The sequence below is a fragment of the Theropithecus gelada genome, chromosome 7b (genome assembly GCF_003255815.1).
Source record: "Theropithecus gelada isolate Dixy chromosome 7b, Tgel_1.0, whole genome shotgun sequence".
Taxonomy (NCBI): Eukaryota; Metazoa; Chordata; class Mammalia; order Primates; family Cercopithecidae; genus Theropithecus; species Theropithecus gelada.
Window position 1 is genome coordinate 7,703,481 of NC_037675.1, and position 19,698 is coordinate 7,723,178.

At 32.6% G+C, this 19,698-nt stretch overlaps 1 pseudogene; it reads left to right on the plus strand.

The window, feature by feature from the left end:
• The first annotated feature begins 471 nt into the window (after positions 1 to 471).
• LOC112629659 lies at positions 472 to 571 on the plus strand (annotated as a pseudogene).
• The last annotated feature ends 19,127 nt before the right edge of the window (positions 572 to 19,698 follow it).

Below are 19,698 nucleotides of genomic sequence, written 5' to 3' on the forward strand. Positions count from 1 at the left end.
CAAATGCATGAGATATATAAAGACACTGATTTGCAGAAAGTAAAAAACAAATGGTCCTTAACTGATGAAAAGATGTTCAACCTCACTTATAGTAAGAAAAATGAAATTTAAAAACAACATTGAAATGTCATTACTTTCCTCCCAGATTGCCAAAATCCAAAAGGTTGACAAGCACACTATTTGTGAAACTTCAAACATATACACACTCTTGTAGATTAGCAATGGATATATTAAATTACACAAGCAATATGGTAACATCTAGCAAAATTATATATCCATATAAGGTATGCATATATATTGACCTATTGACCCAGCAATCTTGCTTCTAATAATTTGTCACAATGACACATTCCAAAAGTACAAAAAGACATATTCCCAAAAATGTTCGTTACAGCACTGTTTGTCATAGTAAAAGACTATGTCCCTAAGCGTCCGTCTATAGAGGACTAGTTAAATAAGCTATGAGTTTCAATTCTGTAGCATATACACTAAAACTGGAACAATACAGAGAAGATCAGCATGGCTCCTGCACTAGGATGGCACTCAAATTCGTGAAGCATTCCATGCTTTTTAAAAAAATATAAAACACTAAGCAAAGCCAGCATGCTTATGGCAACCTGTTTAGGGTTCAGTTTTGTTTTGGCACTAGCTGAACACAAAGGTTCTTGTTTAATTCTTAGCCTAAGTATACAGGATCATGGGGAGAGGGAGTCTGTGTTCTCTGCCTCCTGAATACTTAACATAATTTAAATATAAAAAAAAGAAAGGTAAACCTGCGCTACAATTCCCAGATGGTTAAGTGTAACCCTCAGAGCTCAACCCAAGGCAGAATCTAAATCCCACCATTTCAAGATTGTGTGTATGTATATATGCACATGTATATATATATGAAATAATGGTGTGTGGCCAATTATGATTATAATTTTTTCAAATACTGTGTCTCACAAAGTTGTCTATATTAGTTTAAGGAGACCAGGGAATTTTTAAATTTTTTATTTTATTTTTATTGATTTAGGGATACAAGTCCTGTTTTGCCACATGGATATATTGCATAGTGGTGAAGTCTGGACTTCCAGTGTAGCCATCACCCAAATAGTGTTCATTGTGCCCATTATGTAATTTCTCATCCCTAGCACCCCCGACCCTCCCACCTTTCCTAGTCTTCAAGGTCTATTCCAAACTCTATGTCCACATGTACACATTATTTAGTTCCCGCTTATAAGTGAGAGCATGCATTTAAGACACTAAATCATTGATTTCTTTGATATACTTGAAGTCACTTTGTGATTTGTTGTTACTTTTTAACCTTCTGTGTCTACTCTGGGAAGAGTGGGTTCTAGGTCCACCTTTTTGCTTTGTGAGGCAAGCACAGGTGTCTGTTCACCCTGCATAACTGACCAGAGAAGTTGTTGCAACAGGTTCTGCCTTTTTCAGAAACCTTGCAGGATGAACAGGCCAGCAGGGATGCCCTCCTATATGTTCTGATGTTCTGTTTTTGTAAGAAGAAGAAAAGAAAGAGAACATAAAACTGTACTGATAGGTTGTGAGTGGGAGGAGGGATAGCATTAGGAGATATACCTAATGTAAATGACGAGTTACTGGGTGCAGCACACCAACATGGCACATGTATACATATGTAACAAACCTGCATGTTGTGTACATGTACCCTAGAACTTAAAGTATAATTTAAAAAAAAAATAATATAAAAAAGAGTCTTGATAGCCAGGAGCAGTGGCTCACACATGTAATTCCAGCACCTTGGGAGACCAAGACAGGAGGTTAACTAGAGGCGAGAGGTTTGAGACCAGCCTGGGTAACATAGCGAGACCCTGTTTCTACAAAAAGTTTAAAAAAAAAAAAAAAAATTACCTGGGAGTGGCAACATGTGAGATCAGGGTGTGGTGGTGGGTCGGTGTAGCCCCAGCTACTCTAAGCTTAGTTAAGAGTATCTTGAGCCCAGGAGTTCAAGTCCAGCCTGGGCAACATAGTGACCACCAATCTCTACAACAAATAAATAAATAAAATAAAAAAGGATCTTGAGAAACTGACTGGTCAAATTGGATTTACAGTAACATTTTTCATTGCTGGAGTGAGGTAGCAGCTCTCCTCTGTAGCTGAAAATTGTTTCAGTTGGGGGTGGAGGAAAAAGAATACCTCTAAGTTTGCTCTTAAAAATAATCACATAGAAGCATGAGCTATACATTGGAAGTGCCCTGGTTTCAATCCACGTGCTTAATAGTGGTACATAATACTAAAGGGGTTTAAATGTACATAAAAATATAGTTTGAAATTATTTGCTTTACTGTTCACATTGTAGATCACTATAATTTCAAGAAGTGGCATTATAAATAAAATGAGGCACTTTAGGATGCTGTCTATTTTTAAATGTGAACTTGAATTCACATGATCAAAAATTGCGTTTTCTTTTTTTGAAAGAAACACAGGTCTAGTCTGTCCTTTTAAACTAATTGTTCTCTTAAGCTATGTTATAAATCAAGTCATTACCAGTTAACTTTCAAAGCACATCTATTTAACAGTATTGTTTTGAAAAAATATGCTACAGGTTAAAAAAACGCTACATAAAAATGAGAAGCTGCTAATGTTTTGAAATCTGTTGTTTTGTAAAAGGTAAATTAGCTAAAAGATTTATTTAGCTAATAAATCATACAAACAATTTTGTATGATTCAATAAAGAAAACACCAAGGTATAATAAAAATAAAAACAAAACAAAACTAACTAAATAAACTATGAATACGCAATGAAGTATTATACTAGTGTGTAATTAAACATATATGTGTATGCTGCTGCTTTTATATGATCTTTGGGATGTATTAAATAAAAAACAATAAAACTATTGAAAATATTTTTGTATAATATGGCACAACATTTAATTGAGAAAGAAGGGACTAATATATATTTTATATCTACATATATCCATATATTCATATGTATATTTACATGTACACATAAATATATATTAAAGGATATATATACATAAATCCTTTATTTTAAAGTGGATAGATATGGAATATAAAAGGACATATATACATATAAATCCTTTACTTAAAAATGGAAGAAAAAACATATTTTATGATTTTTTTTTAGCAGAGAATAGCAGAGACAAGATTGATTGCAGTTAGACTTTTCTAATACATTTTGTTTTGTAGGTTTGACTTTAATACCACGTAAATGCATATACTTTTGAAACAAAATTACATAAGACTTAAAAAAGGAATTGCTAGTAATTAAAAAAAAAACAACCTTTGAATTGAGTTGTCGGAAAAATGATGCAGAGAGAAACTGTTTCAAATAACTTTAAAATGCAGTAATTGTATTGCATGCCTTTAACGGATTAAATTCAGAAGATAACAATAATTAAACAAAACATAAACACACCCAAGCTTATTGTTAGTCAGTTGTGTGTATGTGTACAGAAAATAGTTATGTGAATAAACAAAGATTTTCAATGTTAAAGAAGAGATCATATTTAAAATTAAATAAGATATGCCAAGAAGTATAATCCCACATTTCAGTGAAAATACCAGTATGAACTCATGTTGTATTTTCTTCGGCAGGAAAAAAAAAATACTTGAAATCATGACTGAAGCAATAGCAATGAGCACCCCTAATGCTCAGATCATGAACTTAATCACAACATTAATCAGGGATCCTTGAAAATATGACCAATTCCTGATTTGAGGTAGAAAATGAGTCTAGATCATTGAAAATATGAAAGTTACAAAAGACAGTTGGAGTTTGATTCAAAATGATTCAGATAAAATTTTAAAAGGCTTCCACTGTCCAAAAATGGAAAATTTGAGTGTTAAGGATATTAAAATACAGCAATATTTTAAAATTCATCAGTTTATAATATCAAAAAACAAAACACAAAAATATCCTTATTGCTTACCTATGGAGAAGTAGAAAATCAACTCATTATTTGAAAACTGAGAAGCAAGAAAAAGTTTATATGGCAAAACATATGATCATTAATAGTAAAAAAATTTTGAAAAAAATTATGATAAAGTATTTGTACTCTCCAATAATAAAATATTATAGAATATTTAAACCATGTGACTTTACTACAATAATAATAGAGCAATAAAATAAAATATACATCCAAGTATATCTATTATTCATATGATACATTTAGCATTCAAATTATTGACAAAGTGCTAGATTGTTTAATAAGTAGTTCAGACATAATTGGTTAACTATTTGAAGAACTAACTTTCATTCTTAACCTGTACCATAACAACATCAATTCCAGATATAATGAAGAGAATGTAGAAGTTGGGGAAGGAGAAAAGGAAAGGAAAGAGGATGAAGAAGAAAAAGAAAAGGAAAAAAATGAAAGTGAAGAGTTGGATAAAGAGAGGAGTGTAAGAAAAAAAAAAAATTCCAGTATTAAAGTGGGTCAAGACTTTCTAGGCAAATGCCTGAAGAAAAAAGAAGAAAATATTCAATAAAATGAACTCTAGAATCAGATTCTCTAATTTTAAATACCAAGCTCTAACACATAATAATTGGTATGCAACTTGGGAAAGACACTGAACTGCTCCGTGCCTCAGTTTCCCCACTGAAATAAGGATAATTATTGTATGCATTTTAAAGGTGGTTTAAAGATTAAATAAAATTGCATGTATTAAAAATTTAGTACAATCTGAAATCTATAGAAAAACTACATAAATGTGGGCTATTACTGAACACAATTTGAAATTTTGCATATTAAAAACTTTATAACAATAAATGCAAATGACAAACTGAGAAAATACAACATGTAAATGTAATAGATTAAAGACTAATAAAATTATAACTATATAAAATAAATATACAAAGGAGAAATAATAAAAGATCAGTAATTTAAGAAATATCAATGACAAGACTTGAAAAAATATTCCACTATTTAAAATCAAAGCAAAGGAAATTAAAATTGGATACTCATTGTCTCTGAAAAAAAACTGAAGACAAAATTCAGTATTGGTGAAATTATACTAAAACTCCCAATCTCTTAACACTGCTGGGACAAATACATCATTAACACTCTGCAGGATAATTTAGAGGCGTGGGTCAAGTCTAAATTTATGCTAAGAAAATGCTTAGGAAATTAGTATACAAAAATATTCTTTATACTATTATTTGTAATAGCAAAAACCTAGCATCAACCAATGTATCCAGTGTATCCAAAGATATGTGATTGGTCAAATGCATTTTTGATATTTAGAAGAATTGTTAATGACATGTGTATGATATATTATAAAGTTTTTAAAAACAGGTCACAATGCTTTCACCATGATACTGATTTTGAATGAATACATAGTGGTATTTTTTTCTTTTTACATGTACATTTTAAAAATTTTCTTCTGTGAAAACACATTTATTTTGTAATTTGTAAAATTTTTAAAAAGCTTCTCAAAGTTTGAAAAATAAGTTATTATAATTATACTAGCTTACCATGAGTTGGTAGTAATGGTTTTCTTACAAGTAAAATAAATAAAGAATAAATAGTGCTCATAGCTATGATTCCTGGCATCTCTCAAGGGCTATAATGAGGAAAAAGTCCAACCTGGCTGGCAGATTCTTATGAGTTTTATAGACCATGGTGTCCCTCCTATATGACATCTTAAGCTGATCTAAAAGGGCATAAATTCTGAGAAAGGTTTACACAGAGTAAGCTTTTCTAAACATTGCAACATCTTTCCCAATCTTCATCTCAGCCTAGCAAACACTTATCACCTTCAAAAGTGACATCTCATAATAAGCACAGAGAGGACTATTTTCAAGAAAGTGGGGGTAATGGACTTGTTGATTTCAAAATCATACCCAGTTCAGAGTTACTCAACCTTCAAGGTCCTAGCTAGTAATCATGTATTCCGTTTGTGGGGTCTTGGCGTTTAGAATATGTCTCCTACTCATTGGTAATGTATGCACCAGATTTTCCCATACTCTTCCAACATCTTGGTGTTGGGAATGTTGCTAAGACCCATATACCCTCCAATTATCCAGCATTCAAATTTCATAAGATTAATAACATTACTACATAAATCTTATATATCAAATAGGGAATAAGTGAAGAACTTGAATCTATTTAACTATCCTAACATCAAAAGTAGACTGTAAAATATTCTAAGATAAATGGGGATGCAGTTCTATCATATGTAGACTCTCTTTATTGATAAGAAAATATAGACCATTAGAAAGGATTACAAGCCAAGGCAAATTTGAAATATCTTACCCATTAAGCTAATTGTCCAGCATTGCTTACTTTTAGTCACTCTGCAATATGCTCTGATATGGGCAGAAAGCTGGTTTAGTGACACCAAGCCAAGGGAATGACTAAACAAATTTGTTTTCTGATTAGACAAGTTTAACTATTATGAATCACTACACTAATTATTTTTTCAACAAGTATTTGCTGAACAACTACCACATGACAGTCACTGTGATTAGTCTATGGGATACATCACAGAACTTTGGAATTAGCATCTTAGTGATGATCTTTTGGCATTAGTGAAAGGAATTTCTAAATGTTTACATCAGGAATCAGCAAACTACAACTTGCAGGCCAAATTTAGCTTTACTACCTGTTCCTGTTAATAAAAATTAATAAAACACAGCTATAGTCATTCATTTATGTATTATCTATGGCTGTTCATACACTACAATAGTGGTTTAGTTACAACAGAGACCATATGTAATGCAAAGTCTAAAATATTTACTGTTTTGTCATTTATAGAAAAAGTTTGCAGACCTTTGGTTTAGATAACACTAAAATCTCAGGTTTCCTTATAAATTCCCATGATTCATTCACCCCAGTCTATTCTTCAAACAACCTCCAGAGTCATCCTTTTTATATGAAAGTGGGATGATATTACTGTGCTCTTAAAAATGACAATGACTTTTCATGCTCTTACAATGAATACTACATTCTGACACAATGCCTGTCTGTTTTTCTTTTTTTTCTTTTCTTTTTTTCTTTTTTTTTTTTTCTGGTTGCTGTAACTGAATACCCAAGACTGGGTAATTTATAAAAAAATATATATATTTACTTCTTAGAGTTCCAGAGGCTGAGAAGTCCAAGTTTAAGGGACTGTATCTTGTGAGGCCCTTCTTGCTGATGAGAACTCTCAGCGAAGTCCTGAGACAGCACTGGATATCACATGGTAAGGGGACAAGAGCAGTCCTACTCAGGTCTCTCTTCCTCTTCTTATAAAGCTGCCAGTCCCATCATCAGGGCCCTATTCTTATGACCACATCTAATCCTAATTATGTCCCAGAGACCCCCACCACCAATTAATGTAAGAATTTGGGGATTAACTTTCCAACACATGAAATTTGAGGGACACATTCACACCACAGCAGCCTTCAAAGCCCAGCTTCTTTCAGTTGTGGTGGCCTCCTTTCAATTCCTTGAGCAGATCACTCTCTTTATAAACTTTTTCTTTAATCTTTTTCCACTTAAATCTTAGTCTCCCAACTCATTCTTTATTCTTGGATTAAATTTCACTTCTCAGAGAGGATTTCACAGCCATGTTATTTACAATAATTATTACTACACCACTACTCTGCCCTGTCATTTTATCTTATACTCTTATTTTCTTTTATGACATGTCTTAAAATTTGTTTGCAGATATTCATTTATGGGTTTGTATGACGCCTGTTTATACCACTGGACTATAAACTCAATGAGGTTAATAATTATGTTAATTTTCTTAACTAAGTACCCTATACCCGTCTACAGATATCCTGGACAATATTAGTTATGTTATAATTGTTTTGAATGAAGAATGGAGGAATATATTATGATATCAGTTGGGTGGAACTAGACTTTTTTATTAAAGCAGAAAAATGGCAGATGTGTTTGAATTTCGTGAATAAAACAAAAGATTGTAGTGCAGTACTCAGAAAACTTGTCTAGGTCTTCTAAACCATGATTTCTGAAATAAATAAAAAGTAACAAATAAATTGGTTGAGAGGTTAATCATTGCCAAGACCTAAATTCATAACCTGGAACACTATTTAGAAGAAACATCTCAAATGACACCGAGATGAAAAACATGAGATAACAGATAAGAGATTTGGAGAATAAACCTCAGAGATCAAAAGTACAAATGATAGGATTTCAGGAGGAGAGAAAAAAAATAAAAGAGAGGCAGTAAGTGCCTATAGGAACATTTCCCTGAGGGATATGGGTAGGGCAAATGAAAATGACAGAAGTTTCAGTCAGATTTGGTGAGAAAAGACACACATATTTAAGTTCATTCTAATAAAATTATAGAGTTTCAGTGCTAAAGAGAAAACCTTACAAACTTTCAGATAAAATCAAAAAGGATCTGTATTACTTGGCCTGGGCTACCATGACAGAATGACAGATGGCTTAAACAACATGAATTTATTTCCTCACAGTTCTGGTGGCCAGAAGTTCAAGACCAAAGCATCAGGATGGATGGTTTCTAGTGAGACCTCTTTCTGGCTTGCAGACAGCTGTGTCCTCACGTTGCCTTTCCTTTAGTTGCACAAGCAAAGAAAGAGAGAGAGACAGAGAGACAGAGAGATCTGGAGAGATCTGGCATCTTTTTTTTCTCCTTATCAGTCCTGTTTGATTATGACCACACCCTAATGATGTCGTTTAACTTCTCTTACCTCCCCAAAGGCCCTATCTCCAAATGTATTGCATTGGAATTGGGCTTCAACATATAAAATTTCGTGGACACAGTTTAGTACATAACAACATTTATAATGGAAAAATAATGAGACCACCATTGCTCTGATTGTCTAAAAGGCTGGAAGCTAGATGAGTTTGGGATAATATTTGAAGACTACTGAGAGAAAGGACTACAACTGAACTATCCTGTGCCTAGTCAAGTTATTATTTGTCTCTTGGGAGTAAAAGAAATATACTTACAAAGACATTAGGATTGAAAGAATAGATCACTCAGTTCATCGGAAGAAAACACTCAATGACCAACTCCAATAAACAGATCCATCATAATAGAAATCTCAAGGTAAGAAAAATGGAGGAATAGAGAAACATGTGGTGAGCAAAGAACCCTGGTTTATACGTATAAATCTAAATGGATGGTGATAGACTTTCTAGTAATGTGAAATAGAGCAATAATACAGTTTATTAAAATAGAAGGAGCATCTGCAAGGAAATTTTAATAGCTTACATCTGAACATACTTCATTAGGTCTGTGAAACCAGAGTTGGATGGTAGTTGGGAGGGAAAGGGAAGAAGTATTTTAAAAATGTCATCTGGGTGAGACTTGAGCAGTGGCAAGAAAGAAAGAAAGAAAGAAAGACAGAGAGAGAGAGAGAGAGAGAGAGAGAGAAAGAAAGAAAGAAAGAAAGAAAGAAAGAAAGAAAGAAAGAAAGAAAGAAAGAGAAAGAAAGAAAGAAAGAAAGAGAAAGAAAGAAAGAAAGAAAGAAAGAAAGAAAGAAAGAAAGAGAGAAAGAAAGAAAGAAAGAAAGAAAGAAAGGAAGGAAGGAAGGAAGGAAGGAAGGAAGGAAGGAAGGAAGGAAGGAGGGAGGGAAGGAAGGAAGGAAAAAGTAGTGTAAGATTTCATCTCATAGAAGGGTAAGGAGATGAGGTTAATAGAATATTTGGTATAGGAAAGAGTTGGAATCATATTAGTAGATAAATAGGGTGTGATTATGAGTCCTTGAAAAGGGAAAGTGATCAGTTAGAATATAAAACATGTACTAGAACTTCTAAATTTAAAAGTCAAGAAATGAAATAAATACCAACTTTAGCAAATTGGTGAAAAAAAAACGGGGAAAAAAAAGAAATCACTAAAGACATTAGGTGATAAATACTAAGATGGCAGGAATACAATTAATGTATGAATTTAGGAATGAATTAAATTCTTCCATTAGAAGCAAGAGATTGATAGGGTTAAAAATTGGATGAAAATGAAAATGTGCTATTTATTTAAAAAGATATATTTAATGCATTTTTAAAATTAAAAATAGATAAAGAGAAATATTAGGCAAATGAGAACAAAACTAACAGCAGAAGTGGCAATTATATTTTACCTAATATAATTTAGGTGAAATGTTCTATTAAAAACACCAAACAGAGGGGCATAATATAATAATAGAGATAGCTGATGTTGAAGATACTTCTATCATAAACCTCTACATACTAAATAACAGCTATATGTGTAAATCTGTTAGAAAATCAAGGAGAATTTGATAAGCCTTCAAAATAGAATATTTTACTATACTTATTTTAAAATCAGAGAAAATTAAAGACATGAAGGAAATTAATAATATAATAATTATATTCAATAATGTAGGCCCATATATGTCTAAAAGAAATAATATTCATTTTCTGTAGGTTCATGGAACATTTACATAAACTGAGCTGAATCTGATTACCAAGAAGATTTGATAGGCCATATGCTCTGATTAAAAATATAAAATTCAAAGATTACCAGAATAATGTCATTTACTTGGAAATTGAGAAACAATTCCAATAGAAAATTGGAATAGATATTCCTTAAATCATAAAGAAGATCAAACCAACAATACAGACTATCCAGAAAGCAATGAAAAGAGTATTTAACAAAAATATAAAACAGCATTTTGATGAATTTGTAAATAAAAATATAACAAAATCTAAATTGAATGTAAATTACTGATCTCATGATTATAGAAAAAGAACATCAACAACACAACAACAAAAAAAAGACCAAGAAGGAAAAATTTATTTTAAAAAGTTAAAATTAATTAAAATTAATGCTAAAATAGCAAAAAAAGTTTATAGACATTAAAACAAATATTGCTTGAAAAAATATAAAATACCTCATGAGCCTGATGAGATACATAAAAGAAGAAATAGGAGGAGTTTGATGAGGAGGAGGAAAAGGAGCAATAAAGGGAAAAAACAAAATACAAGATTAAGATTGAAAAAAAATATTATCACAAACACAATGGTAGAGGAAAAATTAACAGGATAAGAAAATACATGACAAACATTTGAAATCCTAGGAGAATGGATTATTTTTTAGAAAAATATGTTATTAAAATTTATCCCCAAAAAGTGACAACTTAAATTGATCAATTACTATAAAAATGAATAAACAATTACATATCTCACACTGAAAAAGTCACCAAATGGGTTCACAGCAAAATTCTAGCTTGTCTTTAGGGAAAACACAATTACAATATTATAAAACTATTACACACCACCAAAAAGATGAAAAATTTTCTCACATCATTTTAAGAAGGCTTCTTAGTTTTAATTCCAAAATTCAAATACATACATTTTTTAAAAGAAAGTTGATTCAACAATAAAAAGAAATGAAATAGTAATACCTGCTGAAACATACATGACCTCAAAAACATTATGTCAAGCGAAAGAAGCAAGATGTACAGACCACATAGTGTGTGATTTATTTACATAAAATGTTCTGTTTCTGTTGACACAGAAAACAGATTACTGGTGGCCTGGAACTGGAGGAACAGAAATTGGCTGTACATGGGCACATCTTTTCAAGGTGATGGAAGCTGGATTATGGTGATGGTTGTACAGTTATAAATTTACAGAAAGTCATTGAATTGTATACATAAAATGGGTGAATTTTATAGTATGTAAATTGCATTTCAGTAAAGCTTTTTTCTGTTTGTTTTTTGAGACAGGGTTTCACTCTCACCCAGGCTGGAGTGCAATGGCATGAACCTAGCTCACTGCAGCCTTGATCTTGTGGGTTTTGGTGATCCTCCAACCTCAGCCACCCAGGTTGCTGGGGCTATACATGCGTGCCAGCACACCTGGCGAATTTTTGAATTTCTTGTGTATGGTGATTCACCGTGTTACCCAGGCTGGTCTTGAACTCCTGGACTCAAGGGATCTGCCCACCTTGGCCTCCCAAAGTGCTGGGATTACAGGCATGAGCCACTGCACTTAACCTAAAGCTCCTTCATAAAGTAAATGAATATTAGATAAAGTAAATCGGGAATATTATTTATAAATACACATGCAAAAAGTCTAAAATACACATGAAAAATTTCTAAAGTAAATCAAGATTATTTATATATACACATGAAAAAATGTATAAATACACATGCAAAAAGTCTAAAATATAAACTAGTAGATTTTATGAAGATATATAAAGGTATTGTCATACTATGAAGAAATAGCATTTCTTTCAGGAAATCAAATGAAAAAAGTCATTAGCCATTCTTTATAAAGCAAAATGGGATTACAAATATATTAATTAAATTTGTCAACAGTCAATAGCAAATATTATTTCAATCACAAATCAGTAAAATTATTTTACTTTTAAATCAAGAACTAGATAAAGATGTCCATTGTTAGTCAATATTTTCTTGGAAGTTCTAAAAATGCAGTAGAAAAATTGAAAAAAAAAAACAAATATAAAGGAAAAGTGATAAACCTATCTCTTTTAGATAAAATTATTTGATACCTAGAAGACTCTCTAGAGTGTAGTTAAAACAAAAAGTTCTCCTTCAATTAAAAAGAATTTGGTAAGATGGTGTGTAATATGATAAAATTACAAAAAGAAAATCTTGTATCTGGTATACCAATAAGCATCTAGAAATTAAAGTAGAACAAAAATTACATTCATAATGGCAAACAATATAAAATCTTAGTAATAAACATAAGAAAGTAACAGAAAATTTTATGAATTAAATTTTTACAAATGTGTATTAAATGATATAAATCAAGATCTGAACAAATAGAAAGATACCCAGTGATTGATAAATTGTATAAAAATGTCAATTCTTCTGCAATCAATGCATAGTTAATACAATGCCAATTATAATTCCAGTATATATTTTTTATAACCGGACAAAATTATTCTAAGCACTTACATAAATGAAAGCCAGAGAATTGCCAAGAAAAGTGTGTGAAAGAAAACTAGAAATGGAGAATATGACTTATATAAAAGATGATTCAAAATATCCATTCAAATAAGTTTTTCATAGTATATAAACAGACACATAGATTAGTGTAATAGATTGGAAAATCCAGAACTATATCTAAAAATACATGAAAATGTAAATCACAATGACATTAATATTTGAACCAGTAAGAAAACATAGATTATTTACAAATGGTACAGACATAACTGGCTATCCCTAAAGAAGAAAACACAGTTAGTCCTTGTTTTACCCAAAGCATAAAATAATGCTGTAAGGATTAAAGATTTGAACTAAAAAATAATAAGACAATGTGATAAAAGTAACATTTAAGACACCTCATATGTTGTTTAGCGTCTGCACATAGAAAAATATGTATAAGGACCATAAAAAATTTAAAAACCTTTGTATGTAGAAAGATTCCACCAAAAAATGAGAATAGAAAACAATGATGAATCTGGGAAAATTTTTAATATAAATGATATGAGTTAATGTTTATTTTATGTAAAGAACCCTTTCAAACATTCCAGTAGAAAGACTAGCAAAGAAGCAGTGCACAAAAAAGCAATTCCAAATGGCCGACAAACATTAAGATACTCAACCTCACCAATTGTCAGTGAATGCAAATTAAAATAATTAGATATCCCTTTTTGCCCATGATACTGGCAGACATTGAACAGAGCAATAATGCCTATTGCTGGTGGGAAAAAGGGATACTTGAATATACTGCTGGCAAAAAATGTGCATTATCATAACTCTTTTTGAAAACAATCTGGCAATATCTATTAAATTAAAAATATTCTTTGAACCAGAAACTTAATTATAGGAACCTAACCCAGAGGAAAATATGCAGCAGGAGGTAAAAATACATGAACAAGAATATTTATTGCATCATTATTTGTTGTGCCAAAAGACTGGTAGCTTGGTGAATTCCTATTGGTAGTAGAATGACTGGATATTGTGAACGTTAGAGAGCATTATACAATGTAGTACTATATTGCTTGAGTTGGAAACATTTCCATGATGTATTCAAGAAAAGCAGAATGCAAAAAAAAAAAAAAAAAAAGGGGTGTAAACAACAGACAAGCAGAGAGCCAAATCATGAATAAACTGCCATTCACAATTGCTACAAAGAGAATAAAATATCTAGGAATACAGCTAACAAGGAGAGTGAAGGACCTCTTCAAGAAGAACTACCAACCACTGTTCAAAGAAATAAGAGACAACGTAAACAAATGGAAAAACATTCTGTCCTCATGGATAGGAAGAATCAATATTATGAAAATGGCCATACTGCCCAAAGTAATTAATAGATTCACTGCTATTCCCATCAAACTACCATTGAGATTATTCACAAAATTAGAAAAAATAGAAAAAAAACTACTTTAAATTTCATGTGGAACCATAAAAGAGCCCATATAGCCAAGACAATCATAAACAAAAACAGCAAAGCTGGAGGCATCATGCTACCTAACTTCACACTATACTACAAGGCTGTAGTAGCCAAAACAGCATGGTGTTGGTACCAAAACAGACATATAGACCAATGGGACAGAACAGAGACCTCAGAAATAACACCACACATCTACAACCATCTGATCTTCAACAAATGTGACAAAAACAAGCAATGGGGGAAAGCATTCCCTATTTAATAAATGGTGCTGGGAAAGCTGACTAGCCATATGCAGAAAACTGAAACTGGACCCCTTCCTTACACCTCATACAAAAATTAACTCAAGATGGATTAAAGATTTAAGTGTAAAACCCAAAACCATAAAGACCCTAGAAGAAAACCTAGGCAATACCATTCAACACATAGGCACGGGCAAAGACTTCATCACAAAAATGCCAAAAGCAATTACAACAAAAGCCAAAATTGACAAATGGGATCTAATTAAAGTAAAGAACTTCCACAAAGCAAAAGAAACTATCATCAGAGTGAACAGGCAACCTTCAGAATGGGAGAAAAAATTTTCAATTTACCCATCTGACAAAGGCCTAATATCCAGAATCTGCAAGGAATTTAAACAAATTTTCAAGAAAAAATTCCATAAAAAAGTGGGCAAAAGATATGAACAGACACATCTCAAAATAAGACGTTTACGCAGCCGAAAAACATGAAAAAAAAAGCTCAACATCACTGATCATTAGAGAAATGCAAATCAAAACCTCAGTGAGATACCATCTCATGCCAGTCAGAAGGGCAATTATTAAAATGTCAAGAAACAATAGATGCTGGTGAGGCTGTGGAGAAATAGGAAGGGCTTTCTCCGTTGGTGGGAATGTAAATTAGTTCAACCACTGTGGAAGACAGTGCGGAGATTCCTCAAGAATCTAGAACCAGAAATACCATTTGACCCAGCAATCCCATTACTGGGTATATAACCAAAGGAATATAAAGCATTCTACTACAAAGACACATGCACATATATGTTTATTGCAGCACTGTTTACAATAGCAAAGCCATGGAAACAACCCAAATGCTAATAAATAATAGACTGGATAAAGAAAATGTGGTACATATACACCATGAAATACTATGCACCCCTCAAAAGCAATGAGATCATGTGCTTTGCAGGGACATGGATGAGTCTGGAAGCTATCATCCTCAGCAAACTAACACAGGAACAGAAAACCAAACACCGCATGTTCTCCCTCATAAGTGGGAGTTGAACAATGAGAACACATGGACACAGGGAGGGGAACAACATACACTGGGGCCTGTTTGTGGGGTTTGGGGCAAGGGGAGGGAACCTGGATGATGGGTTAATAGGTGCAGCAAACCCCTCTGGCATACATATACCTTTGTAACAAACCTACATTTTCTGCACATGTATTCCAGAAATTAAATGCACATGTATTCCAGAAATTAAAGTAAAAAATCACAAGCGTGTAATATTATCTCATTTGTTAAATGAAATACACACATGCACATACATGCATATATATGTACATATATGTATGTTTTCATACATCCATTATCTATCTGTATCTGACTGAAGAAAAATATGAGATTATACAAGCTGGCATGCTAAAATGTATCTCCTGTGCCTAGCAATGGAGGATTATCCAGGTAAAGGGGTATACAAAGGGAAATGAGGGAATCACAGCAAAACATGGGAAAAATAAACTAAAATTCAGCATGTGTGATTTGACCTCATCTGTGACAGACAGACTCTAACATGGCCCCACATGACTGCTTTTTTCTAGTATTCATGCCTTATATAATCTCTTCCTCTTGAATGTGGGTAGGCCTGTGATGTATTTCTAACCAATAGAATGTAGCAGAGTTGATGGGATGTCACTTTCACAATTATGTTACTTCTAACTTGTAGCTTCCATCTTGCTAAAAGATTCTTTATTGACTTTTCCCTTTGTTGGCTTTAATGACATAAGCTGCCACATAAAAAGGTCCATGTGGCAAGAAGCTGAGGGCAGCTTCCAACAAACAGCAAGGAACTGAATCCTGCCAACAACCACAGGAGCTTGGAAGTCAGTCTGTCCTTAGTTGAACCTTCAAATGAGACCCCAGCCTTGCTAACACCTTGATAGCAGGCTTGCAGAGGATGTAGCTTAGCTAAGCTGTTCCTGTACTCTTGACCCATAGAAAATATGAGATAAGAAATAATATTGTTCTAAGGTGCTAAATTTGTGGTATATGTGTATGCCACACTAGATAGCTAGTATATCATTTAGCCATTTATATAAAGTCACATATGTGTTAGAAAAATTAAGCACAGCTACTATTTATTGAAAACCAACAACCCTCCAAAAACTAAATAATTATATCAAAGCCTAATGAAAACCTCTGTGAAATAATATCACCACCATCTCACAAGAGAGGAACCTGAGACTTGGAAGTTAACTTACAGGAGGTCAGGTAGCTGGTGTTTGGCCAAGTGGAGGTTAGAACCCTGGATGTCCAACTCAGAAGTCCCTTTGTTTTGAGTATGTATGTAAGTGCTTTTCACTCATCCCATTGACAGTCCAAACAGGCAAAATATCTGGATCGTCCATGGTCCAATTATCTGAAAAACTGCTACAAGCACTCTGAGCTTCTAAACTCTAAACTGCTACAAGCACTCTAAGCTTCTAAGCCCTAAAGACTAAAGATGCTTGCTGTATAGGATAGGTGGCCCCCAATCCATGCCTAAGCAGCCTTTTGGCTTATGTCTACTTAGAATATTATCTAAAACCAACAAGGCAGCTCATGGGGTGGCACTGAGCTCTGTACTTCAGAGCATAAAGAACGGTATTTCCACATGCCTGAAAGCCAAAAGACAGAAGCAACACAATGTGTAAGTGAGACAGAGCAAGACATGTAGACAGAATGTCAGTACTTGCAGAAAGAAGCTTTAACTTAGTGTTTTCTAAGAGGATCCTGTGAAGATGTTAAATGAGTGTCTTATAGAAAGCCAAATGAAAGAATCAATGGTCACCTAGTTTGCAAAATGCTGAGTTGAAATTAAATGTCTCTTATTGCCAGTTTTCCCAGAGAATTTAATATGCTAATATACATTGAGCATTAACATTAATTTAAATATATTTAAATTCAGAAAATTTGGTTTTGTACAACCAATTTTGTACAATATTATACAATATTGTATAACCCATATTAATGTATAAAATGGTTGAACATTTTTTACATTAATACTGCATTTTCAAAAAATGAAAAGTGGAAAATGGTTTTATATTATTTCTGCCTGCTTCAATACATGTTCGCCTGTCTCTCTAAAGCTGATCTGACATTGCATTTTCTCTCTCCTCCTCCTAAACTTGTGGCATTCGAAAGCGGTGAACTACTCTGGGAACAGAAATTGTGATAACCATTTTAGAATTTTCTCTAAATATTCCTTAAAAGATCCAAAATATATATTGGAATTAGGCAAATCATCTTTTCAAAAACAAAATCTAGTGTATCTGTATTCTTCAAAAACTAAAGACATCAATTCTAAGCATTATCTCCAAAGACTAAACACTAAAAAGGAATTCTAGAGGAGACCTAGAGAAGCGTAAGGAGCTAAGTCAAGATTTTGATATTTATAAGCAACAATATTGATAATACTGCTTTATATATGTGCACTTTGAATATTACATTCATAACACTAATCTCATTTAATTACCACCATGATTCACTGGCACTTATCTATTATTAGTTCCAATTTTAGAGATTTTGTTTTAAAAAAGAAGAAACCATGAGATTATATGCTCAAGGTTATAATTCTATCAAATGAGTTAATTAAAATTGAAAATAGATTTTACTTTTGGTAAATTTTGTAAGGAAAGTGTTTTACATTCTAGGTGACTTTCAGAGATCAATTTAATAATTCATTAATTCACCCTTCAGCTGTATCCAGTCTACCGTTCAAATTGACCCCAGAAGTTTTTTCTATTTTTTTAACGTCTCTCTTTTTTTTTTTTACCTTGAAGTTCAATTTAGTTCTTAAAATTAATGGCTTGTTTTTGCTTTGTTTTTCCCCTTCCTTTCCCTGTTTTATAAAATCAATTTGAATGTTTTAATCATACCTATTTAAAAGCCCTTTTATATTGTTCTTTCCTCTTAGTTTTAGAATCCACATTCTCATCTCTTTCTCTGTGACTCTCCCTCATGGTAGTTGTTTAACTCATGGCTATGAAATTTTCTAATGTAAATATGTCTACCTTCATGTGTTTCTGTAGTATTCTCACATCTCTTGGGTGGGAGGTTAGGGAAAACAGAAAGGAACTCATGGATTTTCAAATCCGAGGCTAGGCTAATTTTTGTACTATTTTATCTGCTTATGGATGATATCTGCTTAGGTATGATAAGAGGATCCTATGAAGATGTTAAATGAGTGTTTTATAGAAAGCCAAATAAAAGAATCAATGGTCAACTAGTTTGCAAAATGCTGAGTCGAAATTAAACAAATGTCTCTTATTGCAAGTATAAATTTGGGAAGTATAAATTTGGATTTCAAAATCACGTATGATGTAACCCTCAACTCTTTGTTGTTTGCAGGTAATTTCTTTTACACAAATAGCTCCTGTAAGACGTTAAATTTCTTTACCTCTTACATATGCCCCTGACTGAGTAGTTTTGTTTTTTGGGGTTTTTATAAGTCATGTTTCAGGTATGGAATAATCTTTTGTAAAGGCCAAATTAGTGCTACCTAGTAATTCCAGCTCCCTTTATGCAGGAGTCTGTGGTTTTTATCCCCCCAAATTAGCAGGAAGTTCATCAGGAGCCTCAGCTTCAGCCATTGCTTATTGCCCCACCTCTGTGTTTCCTCTTGGTTTCTTTCACTATGTACTTGAGAATTTTCCTTCCTTGATTACTGGTTCAGCTGTTTCTGCTTATTGCTTATGTCTGTCTATCTGTCTATCTATCATCTATCTATCCATCCATGCATCCATCCATCCATCCATCCATCCATCCATCCATCCATCCGTCTAGCTATTCATTAAGTCAGTTAGTCAATTGTTTATGGTTTAAACTAGGAAAGGAAATTTCTTCTTAGCCATATTAAATTGGCATCTATCCCCTGTGTCTTAAATCACATCACTTCTCAATATTAATCTTTCCCTTTGCAATCCATAAAATAATTGATATTATGGAAATAGTAATTATAGCTTATTCATAAAATCTCAGAAGACTGGATTTAGAAAGCAGATTATGAAATCAAAAGAAGCAGTTTAAAAATAAATGAAAAGAAATATTATATTACTACTTTCCACAACAGATAGCAAACCTACAAAAGTGCTTCTCTAAGTGGTATTTTAGATCAGTTAATGATGTGTTAGGCATCTTAGGAGGTAATTCATGTGTATAT